At 36.9% G+C, this 11,266-nt stretch overlaps 1 pseudogene; it reads left to right on the top strand.

Moving 5' to 3' along the window:
* The first annotated feature begins 1,733 nt into the window (after positions 1 to 1,733).
* LOC102770549 lies at positions 1,734 to 3,152 on the top strand (annotated as a pseudogene).
* Positions 3,153 to 11,266: the final 8,114 nt, after the last annotated feature.

Below are 11,266 nucleotides of genomic sequence, written 5' to 3'. Positions count from 1 at the left end.
AGAACAAGATGTTGAAAACCTATTGGAAGAAATAATGACAGAAAACTTCCCCTGCCTGGTGAAAGAAATAGACTTACAAGTCCAGGAAGCACAGAGAGTCCAAAACAAGAGGAACCCAAAGAGGCCCACACCAAGACACATCATAATTAAAATGCCAAGGGCTAAAGACCAAGAGAATCTTAAAAGCATCAAGAGAAATGAAGTTAGTTACCTACAAGGGAGCGCCATAGGACTGTCAGCTGATGTCTCAATAGATACTTTGTAGGCCATGTTAGAAATAAGTCAAACCCCCTAAATTGGGGATCCTGGTAGAACACAAAGCATGCTTGAGAGCCAGGCAGCAAGGCAAATTCTTCACTTCTGCAGAAGGGTACATACCAGCACAGTCTGGCAGCACGTACGCTGAGCGCTTAGCCGGCAGTTTTCTCAGGCTTTTATTCCTAATGCACGTGATCTCTCTCTCACTCTTGAGAGCTTCCGCTCACACTCTTGAGTGATTGCCTAATTTAAAGTAAGTGATTGACTTTTGCCATTTCAAAATGGAAGCCCTGAGGGGAGCTGCAAGTCATGTGAACCAAAATGGCAACTGCCTAAACTCCTTTCTTTGACAGAAAAAATTACTTGCTTATTCTCACAGCCAGAAGGGAGTAGTTGAGAAATATTCAAAGTAATGAATAGCAAGAACCTACAACCAAGATTACCCAGCAAAGCTATCATTCAGAATTGAAGGTCAGATAAAGAGCTTCACAGGCAAGAAAAAGTTAAAGGGGTTCATCACCACCAAACCAGTATTACATAGAATGTTGAAGGATATTCTTTAAGAAGAGGAAATATATATGGGCAACAAATACATATCTATCAACATTTGAATCTAAAAATCAAAATAAACAAAGAATCTAATGAAGAAAATTAACTGATGAATAAAATAGAACCAGAGGCATAAAAACATGGAACAGACTGACAAATCTCAGGGGGAGTGGAATGGGGGACAGAAAGAGATTAACCAAAGAATTTATGTGCATATATGCATACCTATGGACACAAACAATAAGGTGATGAGGCCCTGGGGAAGGGCAGGTACCAGGTTGAGGTGTACAATGTGGGGAAAAAAGAAGACATCTGTAATACTCTCATAATAGAAATTTAAAATAAATTAATTAAATTACATTTTTTAAAGGCAACTTGACAATATTTCTAAATTTAAAATACAAATATCTTCTGCACTAAATTTTTTTGTAGGAATGCAGTAATACATGCATAAGGATGTATGTATACAGTAATTTATTATAGTATCCATCTATTTGGAATAATATCCAAATATACTAATAATAAGTAGTATCCATCCATTTAGAATAATATCCTATTAATAATGGAAAAATATGAAAAGTGATATAAAACCAACTCCAAGTTATATTAATTTGTAAAAGAAAGGTACAGAACTGTATGGCAAGTGTGAGTGAAAAAAATTGGAGCTATATACAAACACATGTTAGATCTGCATGGATTAAAAGCAGAAAAACTGGCAAAATAAATTGCCTCTGAAGAGGACTGGCAAACTGAGGAACTAGGAAGCTGAAGGGAAATGGAAATGCACTTTCCAGTACTGTTGAGTTATTTTTTAAACCATCTCCACTATTAGTTGAATTTTTTTCAAAACAAACAAAGTCCTTTTTCACAACAGGTTTGTCACCAGAACACAGTTGTCATGAAAATCACTACTAAATCAAAGCCAAATGGGAAAGGAAAAGACTCATATCAACATCATTGTCAATGACAAATAGATTCCCACAAATCTATTACTACTGGCCATCTGATCTACAAATATGGTGGGATTGACAAAAGAACCATCGAAAAATTTGAGAGAGAAGCTGCTGAGATGGGGAAGGGCTCCTTCAATTATGTCTGGGTCTTGGATAAACGGAAAGCTGAGCATTAGTGTGCTATCACCAGTGATATTTCCCTGTGGATATTTGAGACCAGCAAATATTATATGGTCATCACGATGCCCCAGGACACAGAGACTTTGTCAAAAACATTGATTACAGGTACATCTCAGGCTGACTGTGGCGTCCTGATTGTTGCTGCTGGTGTTGGTGCATTTGAGGCAGGTATCTCCAAGAATGGACAGACCTGTGAACACATCCTCTGGCTTACACTCTTTGTGTGAAACAACTGATTATTGGTGTTAATAAAATTGGTTCCACTGAGCTGTCCTACAGCTAGAAGGGATACAAGAAAATTGTTAAAGAAGTCAGCACCTACCTTAAGAAAATTATCTAAACCCTAACACAGTAACATTTGTGCCCAAGTCTGATTAGAAGGGCAACAACATGCCAGAGCCAAGTGCTAACATGCCTTGCTTCAAGGGACAGAAAGTCCCCCGTAAAGATGGCAATGCCAGTGGAACCACACTACTTGAAATACTGGATTACAACCTGCCATTAACTCGCCAAATGATAAGCCGTGTTTGCTCCTCAAGGATGTCTACAAAATTGGTGGTATGAGTACTGTCCCTATAGGCACAGTGGAGGCTGGTGTTCGAAAACCTGGCATCGTGGTGACTATGGTCCAGCCAGTGTTACAATTGAAGTAATGTCTGTTGAAGGCCACCATGAAGCTTTGAGTGAAGCTTTTCCTGGGGACAGTGTGAGCTTCAATGTCAAGAACATGTCTGTCAAGGATGTTCATCGTGACAATGTGGCTGGTGACTGCAAAAATGACCCACCAGTGGAAGCAACTGGCTTCACAACTCAGGTGATTGTCCTAAACCATCCAGGTTAAATCAGTGCTGGCTAAACACCTGTGCTGGATTGTCACACAGCTCGTGTTGCTTGCAAATTTGTTGAGCCAAAGGAGAAGATTGATGGTCATTCTGGGAAAAGCTGGAAAATGGCCCTAAGTTTTTGAAATCTAGTGATGTTGCAATCATCAATATGGTTCCTGGCAAGCCCATGTGCGTTGAGAGCTTCTCTGACTGTCCTCTGGGCCATTTTGCTATTCTTCCACTTTCTGAGTTCATACATTACTTCCTCTGGGAAGTTTCCAGAGCAACCATGCCCCTTGCTACATGCTGCCCTAGCTCTCTCTACATGTCCTTCATAGCACTTACTGAGGTTCAGATTACATATTCGATCAATGTGCCTCATATATAAGGCCGGAAAAGGCAGAACCTATGTCTGTCACCCTCACTGTCCATAACACATACATAGTGCCTAAAGATGAATTCTGTGGTCTGAGGCAGTAGTGCCTCATAAAGTACCCTAGGGGTTGTGAATAGAGAACACTTCTTTTTTGAATCCTCCCCTGAAGATATGTTTGGGGGTCATTTGTTTTTTATTATTGACTTTAGAGAGAGAGAGGAAAGGAGAGAGAGAGAGAGACAGAGAGAGAGACAGAGAGAGAGAGAGAGAGCGAGAGAGAGAGAGAGAGAGAGAGAGAGAGAAACAGATTGGTTGCCTCCTGTATGTTCCCTGACTGGTGATCAAAACCACAACCTAGGTAGGTGTCTTGACTGGAATCAAACCCACAACCTTTTTGGTGTACAGGACGATGCTCCAACTAACTGAGCCACCCGGCCAGGGCTAGAAAGAACACTTTTAATGTGTTCATGTGGGAAAGAATGTAGATACATGAGAAATGCATAGGCAATTTTAGTAAGGCCAAAGTGAATAAGGCCTTGTGTACACAGACACACAGACCCATACACAGACCCCATATGTCATTAAGTTTTTTGCATAGTTTATTCTTTAGTCTATCAAAAGTGCAAATAAAATTTAAAAAATACATAGCACCATCATATCCAATGCATCCAATAATAAATAAACAAAATTTATAACAAGCATCTCACATAGGGGCTATCAGGCACCTAGTACATGGGTATTTGATGACATGCCCACTCTCATAAAAACATTGTATTGCCATTGATTTATGACACTTTTAAAAAATTTGATAAGAGCTAACTGTTACCCATGGCTCAGCTAACTAAAACAGACTGGCACTGAACAGAACCTGGAAGAAAGTCTAAACACTGAGTAAAACCTGTTGAACCATGGCTGTAATTGCTGGTTTGGGTTGCACATTCCATTCTTTAGTTTGTGCTGATCATACCTCCTAAGTGGAAATAAAAACAGCAAAGGGAGTATTTTACTCAGTTGCATAATAAAACCTCAGAGTTCCCATTAAAGAAAACAATCTCTGTGGCATTACTTTCATAGACTGTCTCCTGTCGCTCAGCCAGCAAGAATTAAACTCAATCTGGGCACATTTTTCGAGATTTTGAGTTCCAGTACAAGTTTCCAAATAAAGTTATTAATGATGAGTCAGTTCAGAATGCATTGTGGTACAGACCACATAGAAATTTAAGCACGAGAAAGAACTGAAGCTAGAAAGCAGACTAGTGTAGCTGACAGAGTTGAAGAAAGATCTGCAGTAAAAGTATCTTCTGACCTGCCATACTAATGCCCTAAACCTATTCCTCACTCTTTTATCCTGAAATAAAAACTAATCCTGAATTCATTTTTTGTTGCTAATATTATGGTTTAGTCAAAGTTTATACAAATAGACTTTCTTTCCTCTTAAAATCTTTTTAAAAATTACCCCCCCCCCAAAAAAAATTTAATAGTCCTTTTAAGTTACAGTTCTTAACTTTGAGTTGTCTTTTCCGTTAATAATCTCTTTAATCTATTTTTTCTAGGATTAAATGGCTGAAACATTTCAAAATCATGTATTTTCCAATATTTTATATATTTGCGATGTGTTTCTTCTAAAGTAGTGCCTTTCTCTTCCTTTAAAAATATTTTTTGGGAATATGTCTTTGTCCTACTATAGCCAATTTTTTTTCTTAAGGTTTTTCTATTTCTACATATGTGCAAACAATTGTGAAATAGTCCAATAACCTAATATTCTAAGCAACATAATAAAAAAAAGAACCCCCCCCCCCGACAATTCTCTGTGCATAAATGGTGGTAGCAGGCTCCAGCTCCCTCACAGAAAGACATCATACCATTGGATCATTTTCTATTCCAAGTGTTACACTTTAGGTTAATCAATAAAATGTTGACAGAGTATTTAAACTTCTGACCAATTCATTGATGGACTCAAAGTAGTTAAGTGCTAGTAATCTAAAACAAAATTCTAATTTCTCCAAGTATATCTTTGAGCAATATCTGTTAATATAAATCACATTTCTCTGTAATTCTTTTTACTTAAATATACTCTACATATTGCTATACTCAAACTTTAAATTAATGTTTGATTATTTCATAATAGTTATGCTCTCAAAGTACTGTATTTTAGAATGCATAGACTATTCCACAGTAAAGATAATAGTGTGTGTTCATTGAGAGTCTTTAATATGTGCACAGCATTGTTTTTAAGTGCTTTGTTGCAAAAGACAGTTCTGCATGGGTCTCCTATGCTACTACTAGAGGCCCAATGCATGAATTCATGTACAGATGGGGTCCCTTGGCCTGGCTGGCAATTGGGGCCCATTGGGGGTGGGGATGGACTGCAGCCGAGAGGGACCGCAGGAGGTTGGCCCCAGCAGCAACCTAACCAACATCCAATTCCACAAGGAATAAGGCTCCCCTCTCCCTCCTGCCTGGGTCCAGGGTGTGGATGAACCAGATTTGGGGCTGTCAGGGCCCCAGCAGCAAGCTAAGGCATGGTTGATTCTATGAGGAATTGGGCTCTCTCATCCTTCCTGTCTGGGTTCAGGGTGCGGGTGAATCAGATTGAGGCTGTCAGGGTCTCAGCAGCTAGGTCTGGGTCAGTGCACATCATAGCTACTGGCCAGTTGTCTGGTTGTTCCGGTCATTCAGTCATAACGGTTGCTTAGGCTTTTATATATATAGATATGATTTGCTAAGTATGCCAATAATGCAAAGCCTTATTAGCCCTTTATTCAAGCCACTTCTTATGGTTGTCTATTGGAGCAAGTGACCCTGAGGAATAAGGTAATGTCTACCATTGGAGCCATCGAAGAGTTAGATTCCCTAACTTTAGGATTCCTTGGATGCAACACAACCCCACTGTGTGCACAGCATCTATATGGACCCTCGGCATTTCCCTCTGGGTCTGTGGAGACAGAATTGTTGCAAACCTGATGCTCATGCTGCCTGCTGCACCATCAATAGAGAAGTCTTTTGTGTCTGATCCAGGAATCTCAGGTGTTCTTCCAACATTCATGTAATAATTGTTATGCAACTTATTAGCTTTTAATTAAGGTAAAATCAAATTCCAGCCCCCCCTCCCCTGTGTGTGTGTGTGTGTGTGTGTGTGTGTGTGTGTGTAATTTAGAGCATGGTGCCTTACAACTGATAATAAGTACTAGTTAAGGAGCTATCTTTAGTCTCTGATAAAAATACTTTTAATAGTAAAAACAACTTAAAAGTTTTAAGGTTTTTTTTTTTCTAATAATATTTGGCTCATACTAAGACATTCAAATTTTAAAAATCTTGGTTTTGACTACCTAACAGCAGATTTAATATTTTCCCACTGTATAAACAAATTATAAGAAAATTTACTGAGCTATTTTATGTTTTCTAATGCATCATTCCAATATACTTTTTGCATTAGTTGAATATTCTGACATTTTAAGGGTGAGAAATTTGTATTTTCATCATGGTTTCCCACTCGGCACCACGTGATGGCCACCACAGGGTAGATTCTCATTACATCTGTTCTGGCCTTCTTCTCTCTAGTCTCTGCCTCTCTCCAGTCCATTCTGCTACCAGATGAATCTTCCTAATCTTACCTTCTCTATACTGTGACTCTGCTAAAAAAACTTTCAATGACTCCCCACTGACCATAATATAAATCAGAACTCCTTGGGTACCGGGCACTCAAATTCAAATTGAACCCTAATATATCTAAAGACATCTACTGCCTACATTTTCTACATGAAAACATTACCTCGGTCAAATTGATATGCTCCCTATCTCACACATATACCTTGTATTTCTCATGGGATGGAGCATACTTCCTTTTCTATATATCTAAATATTACCCATTCTTCAGGAGTGAAATCTGCGGTATCTCTGCCATGTAGCATTTTTTAATACCCTGGTCAGGAATATTGACCTCATCTTATTTTTTTTTCCTGTGGTGCCATGATAAATTTGCCTTTCATGTCATCTTTCTTTATTTGAGGCATGATTGTGATGTATATCAAAATGCTTGCACACCACTGAATGGCATCCTTGAAGGTCACCCTCAGGGACAATTCCAGTGATATTCACATTGCTTAACATGTTTCACGGGCTCTTCTTTGGAACCACAGCCCCAGCTCTGCTAGGAAGTCGGCCACTTTATTTTACAATCTCTTCTGCTTTTTTATAAAAGGGAAAAATAAATGATCAACCTGATTATCCATCTTATTTCCCCAAATCAGCTTCCAATAATTTGGTGTGTTTTTTATTTAAGGGAAAAAGTTGGCTATTATTGAGGACATTTAAAAACATGCATTATAAGTTCTAAAAGTATACATTCCTTGGCATGACTAAAAAGAAAACCCTTCCTTTAGATTAAATGGTAAAACAATAACTAGAGGCAGGTCTAGAGCCATGTACTTTAGTAATTGGAAGTTCAAATCTCCCTGGAGGGTCCAGAAGGGTTCATTTGTATTACTTTGCCAATGGCTTAGGCAGTGGTTTTCCCATGGAAAAAAATATTTTTCTAACTGGCATGACATGAAAAGATAAAATATTTTGTAGTATTTCAGAAATTGTGCAATTATAGGAGGACACACTCTGCTCCCTGAAGTTGCAGACAACTTCTGTGGCCAAAAGAGTAGTGGAGATTTGTACTATGGAAGGATTTACCATTAATTTCCTCAGCGTTCCTGTCATTTCCAAAGGCAACATAAGGGCTTTGTGGCACATCTGTGTATTTATGTATGTAAGGCCACTGTCAAGTACATCTTCAAACAGAAAATTAGTGACGATACATCTGCATTAAATAAAACCTAACTTCATTGTCTTTCAGAAGAGCTGTGGGAAGATAGTGTTTCTACTGCAATTTCCATTTGGTTCCATTTTGTGGAAACTGGGTCCCTTCCAGCTTTTGAATGATCTCAAACTTTATGGAAGCCAAAAATACAATAAACTAAGACTTTTAGCAAGAGCTTGCTGTACTTTCCATAAAATTTTACTGGATAAAACCTAGCAAAAATGACTACGTTGTATATCTGAAACTAATATTGTATGTCAACTGTTAATAAAAAAAAATTTTAAATCTAGCAAAACTTCTATTTGATTACTTCATATTGTTCTAAAGAAAATGTTAATTTTACACATAATTTCTTTTTAATTAATTTATTTAAACAACTATAGCCCTAACTGGTTTTCCTCAGTGGATAGAGCATCGGCCTGCAGACTGGGGGCTCCCAGGTTGGATTCCGATCAAGGGCATGTACCTTGGTTGCAGGCACATCCCCAGTGGGAGGCGTGCAGGAGGCAGCTAATTGATGTTTCTCACTCATCGATGTTTCTAAATCTCTATCCCTCTCCCTTCTTCTCTTTAAAAAGTCAATAAAATATAATTTTAAAAAAACAACTATAGAAAGAGCTTTAATGAAAGGTTTTGTTATGATTCCTGCGTCTCAGGTATTGATATGAATACATTGCAATAAAACTTAGAAATAATTTTAAAATCATTAAGGAAAGCTCATACTTTTGCATTTGTTTTATTTTGACATGTTTTTATTAAGAGCATGCAGTGTCACTCTCTGCCCCCTTATCCTACTTTATTTCTTCATTTAACCTACATAATATTATATTATATTTAATTTTATTATATATCCCTTTAGTAGTTCATCTGTTTATAGTTGGTCTGTCTCTTTTTTTCTTCTTTTTTGTCTGTCTCTCTCTTACTAGGATGTAAGTTCCATGATGGCAGGATGTTTTTCTTCCTCACCATGATATTCCTAGCACTGAAAGCAATACATGTAGGTCCCCAGTAAATATTTACTAATTGCTTAGATGATTTGCTTAAATTCCAGCAAGTCCTGATCGACATAAAGTTGTACACCATCTGAGAAACTGGGTTATAATCTTGTAAGAAAGATTCAAAACCGAGTGTCCCTGAAATTATGCAGAAACATTTGTGTATATGTATTTCATAATGTTCATAAGACTCTCAGAATGGCATGTGACCCCCGAGAACAGAGGGTTAAAGCTATGGGGCGGGGGAAGAAGAGCAAGTATTAGCTATGCCAGGAAACATCTGGAATTGAGACATGAGGGAGAACCAGCCAACGGGGCTGAAGGACACAGAAGAGAGCACTGTTGTGCATCCTTCTGAGTACTCCCCAGTGACTTTTTTCCTGGATATTTGAGACCAAATCAGGAAACACCATCATGTTAGACACATTAGAACATAATTTCATATGCTCAGATAAATTTCCTTCATTTATCTGTCTTTGATACATGCATCTAACAAACATTAAAAATATCTACTACATTATGAAGCCCAAATCCTTAACTTTCAGAGTCTTAAAATTAGTTTACATGAACTATTAGTTCATACCACACTATAATTCATTTAGTGTTTTCTGGGATTTCTGATCTACGTCTTTAAAGGCTGAAATTTGTTTTGGCCAATGTGCTACTGCAGGCGTCTTGGCAAATGTTAACAGGAAAAATGACTAATAAAATGTCAGTTTGAAACAAATTTATAATATTATACAAGCAATAAAAACAAAAAACAAAAATCACCAAGAAGACAAATTATCCATTCAAGCACTTTCTTTTGAAGCAAAGTAAAGTATCATCTTTACCTTAGTCCAGACGAAAATTTACACATTTTCAACAAGAATACAACTTTCATATTGGTTCATAAAACAAAATGATGTAAATCCAAAGAAACCACAAAAACAGTGTGGCTTTCATAGGTGAATTCCTTAATTGTGGCTTAGAAGAAAATTCTGACCTGAATCTCAGAATGTGAGTCTGATTGTGGGACTGGAAGTCCTTGACTGCAGGAATCATATTTCATTCATCTTTTTATAATCTCAGTGTCTAGGACATAGAGGGGTGCCATGGATGTTGAATTAATGAATAAAAACCTATATGACATGAGCTTTTAAAATCTAACATGCTTGTTAAAGCTAATTCCCTCAACTATTTTTTTTTTACTAAAACAAATGCTGTAAAACAGGATGCAGAGTGGGACTTATATGAATGTTGATACTTTTTCCCTTCCCAATGAATTGATATTATTTTAATTCAGTTAACCATCTCTACATTAAAATAACCTGAGTGCACACTGAATCCATGCTCAGAGAAGAATAGGGCCTGATTTATTCAAGTGTTATCTCATTCTTTTTGCCAACAGTTTCACTAGATTTGCTTCTTTTTTTGTTGTTTGATTTTTCCTTTCCCTTATACTGTTCTTTCATTGGCTATTTGGGCTCGTAAAAGAAGCCCCTCAAGTCATTTTTAAAGAACAAAGATAGCTTTTATTTTATTTGTTTCCTATATGTAGGACAGCCTTCATGCTTGGTTGATTAAACACTTCAATTAGTGTTATAAAGGACCCATATATTTTGTGTCTGTCCACAGGGAAATCAACAGTGTCAACAACACATCACAGGTAATTATAAATGCAATATGCAAGCATGACAATTTCAAGGAGAGATAAATGACATATAATTTGTATTCTTCTCTCTTTCTTTCTACATTTTTAATAAAATATTTATTTAAGAACAAAAATGTATAATAGCTATTAGGTGTACACTTTCTAGAAGCCAATAAAAATATCTGTTTTTAATGGAACGCAGACTCAATTTTATGAGACAATTTATTGAATTATTATTTGTTCAATTTATATTTTAGAAATATAATTTAGGAACAACATTTTTATTAATCAATATAAATAATGGCTATATTGTACAAATATAATTTAATAATAACTGAAATATAAAGATTTGAGAATAGCTATAAATTTGGTCATAAATGACTTTAGATAACCTTTTAGGCCTTCATTATTATTTCTCACACTAGGAGTCTTGATCTTCAATATGTACTGGGAAGGATTTTTTTCTTGTAGTAAGAACAAAAGATGTAAAGTTTAGATCCATTACTGTTGAAGGCAACAGAAATCTTTGGGATGTGAATAAGGGAATTTAAGTCATTCTCCTACTGAGAACTCCAGTGTTCATTCAGTAATCTCCTTTTGTCTTAGACACCAAAAAACACAATGAAACAACAGTCCTCAAGACACTGTTTAGCAATGACAATAAACGCAAAAAGAAATACTACAGAGTTTT

Source organism: Myotis davidii, unplaced genomic scaffold (genome assembly GCF_000327345.1).
Source record: "Myotis davidii unplaced genomic scaffold, ASM32734v1 scaffold316, whole genome shotgun sequence".
Classification (NCBI taxonomy): domain Eukaryota; kingdom Metazoa; phylum Chordata; class Mammalia; order Chiroptera; family Vespertilionidae; genus Myotis; species Myotis davidii.
This window is presented reverse-complemented; position numbering and strand designations above follow the sequence as displayed.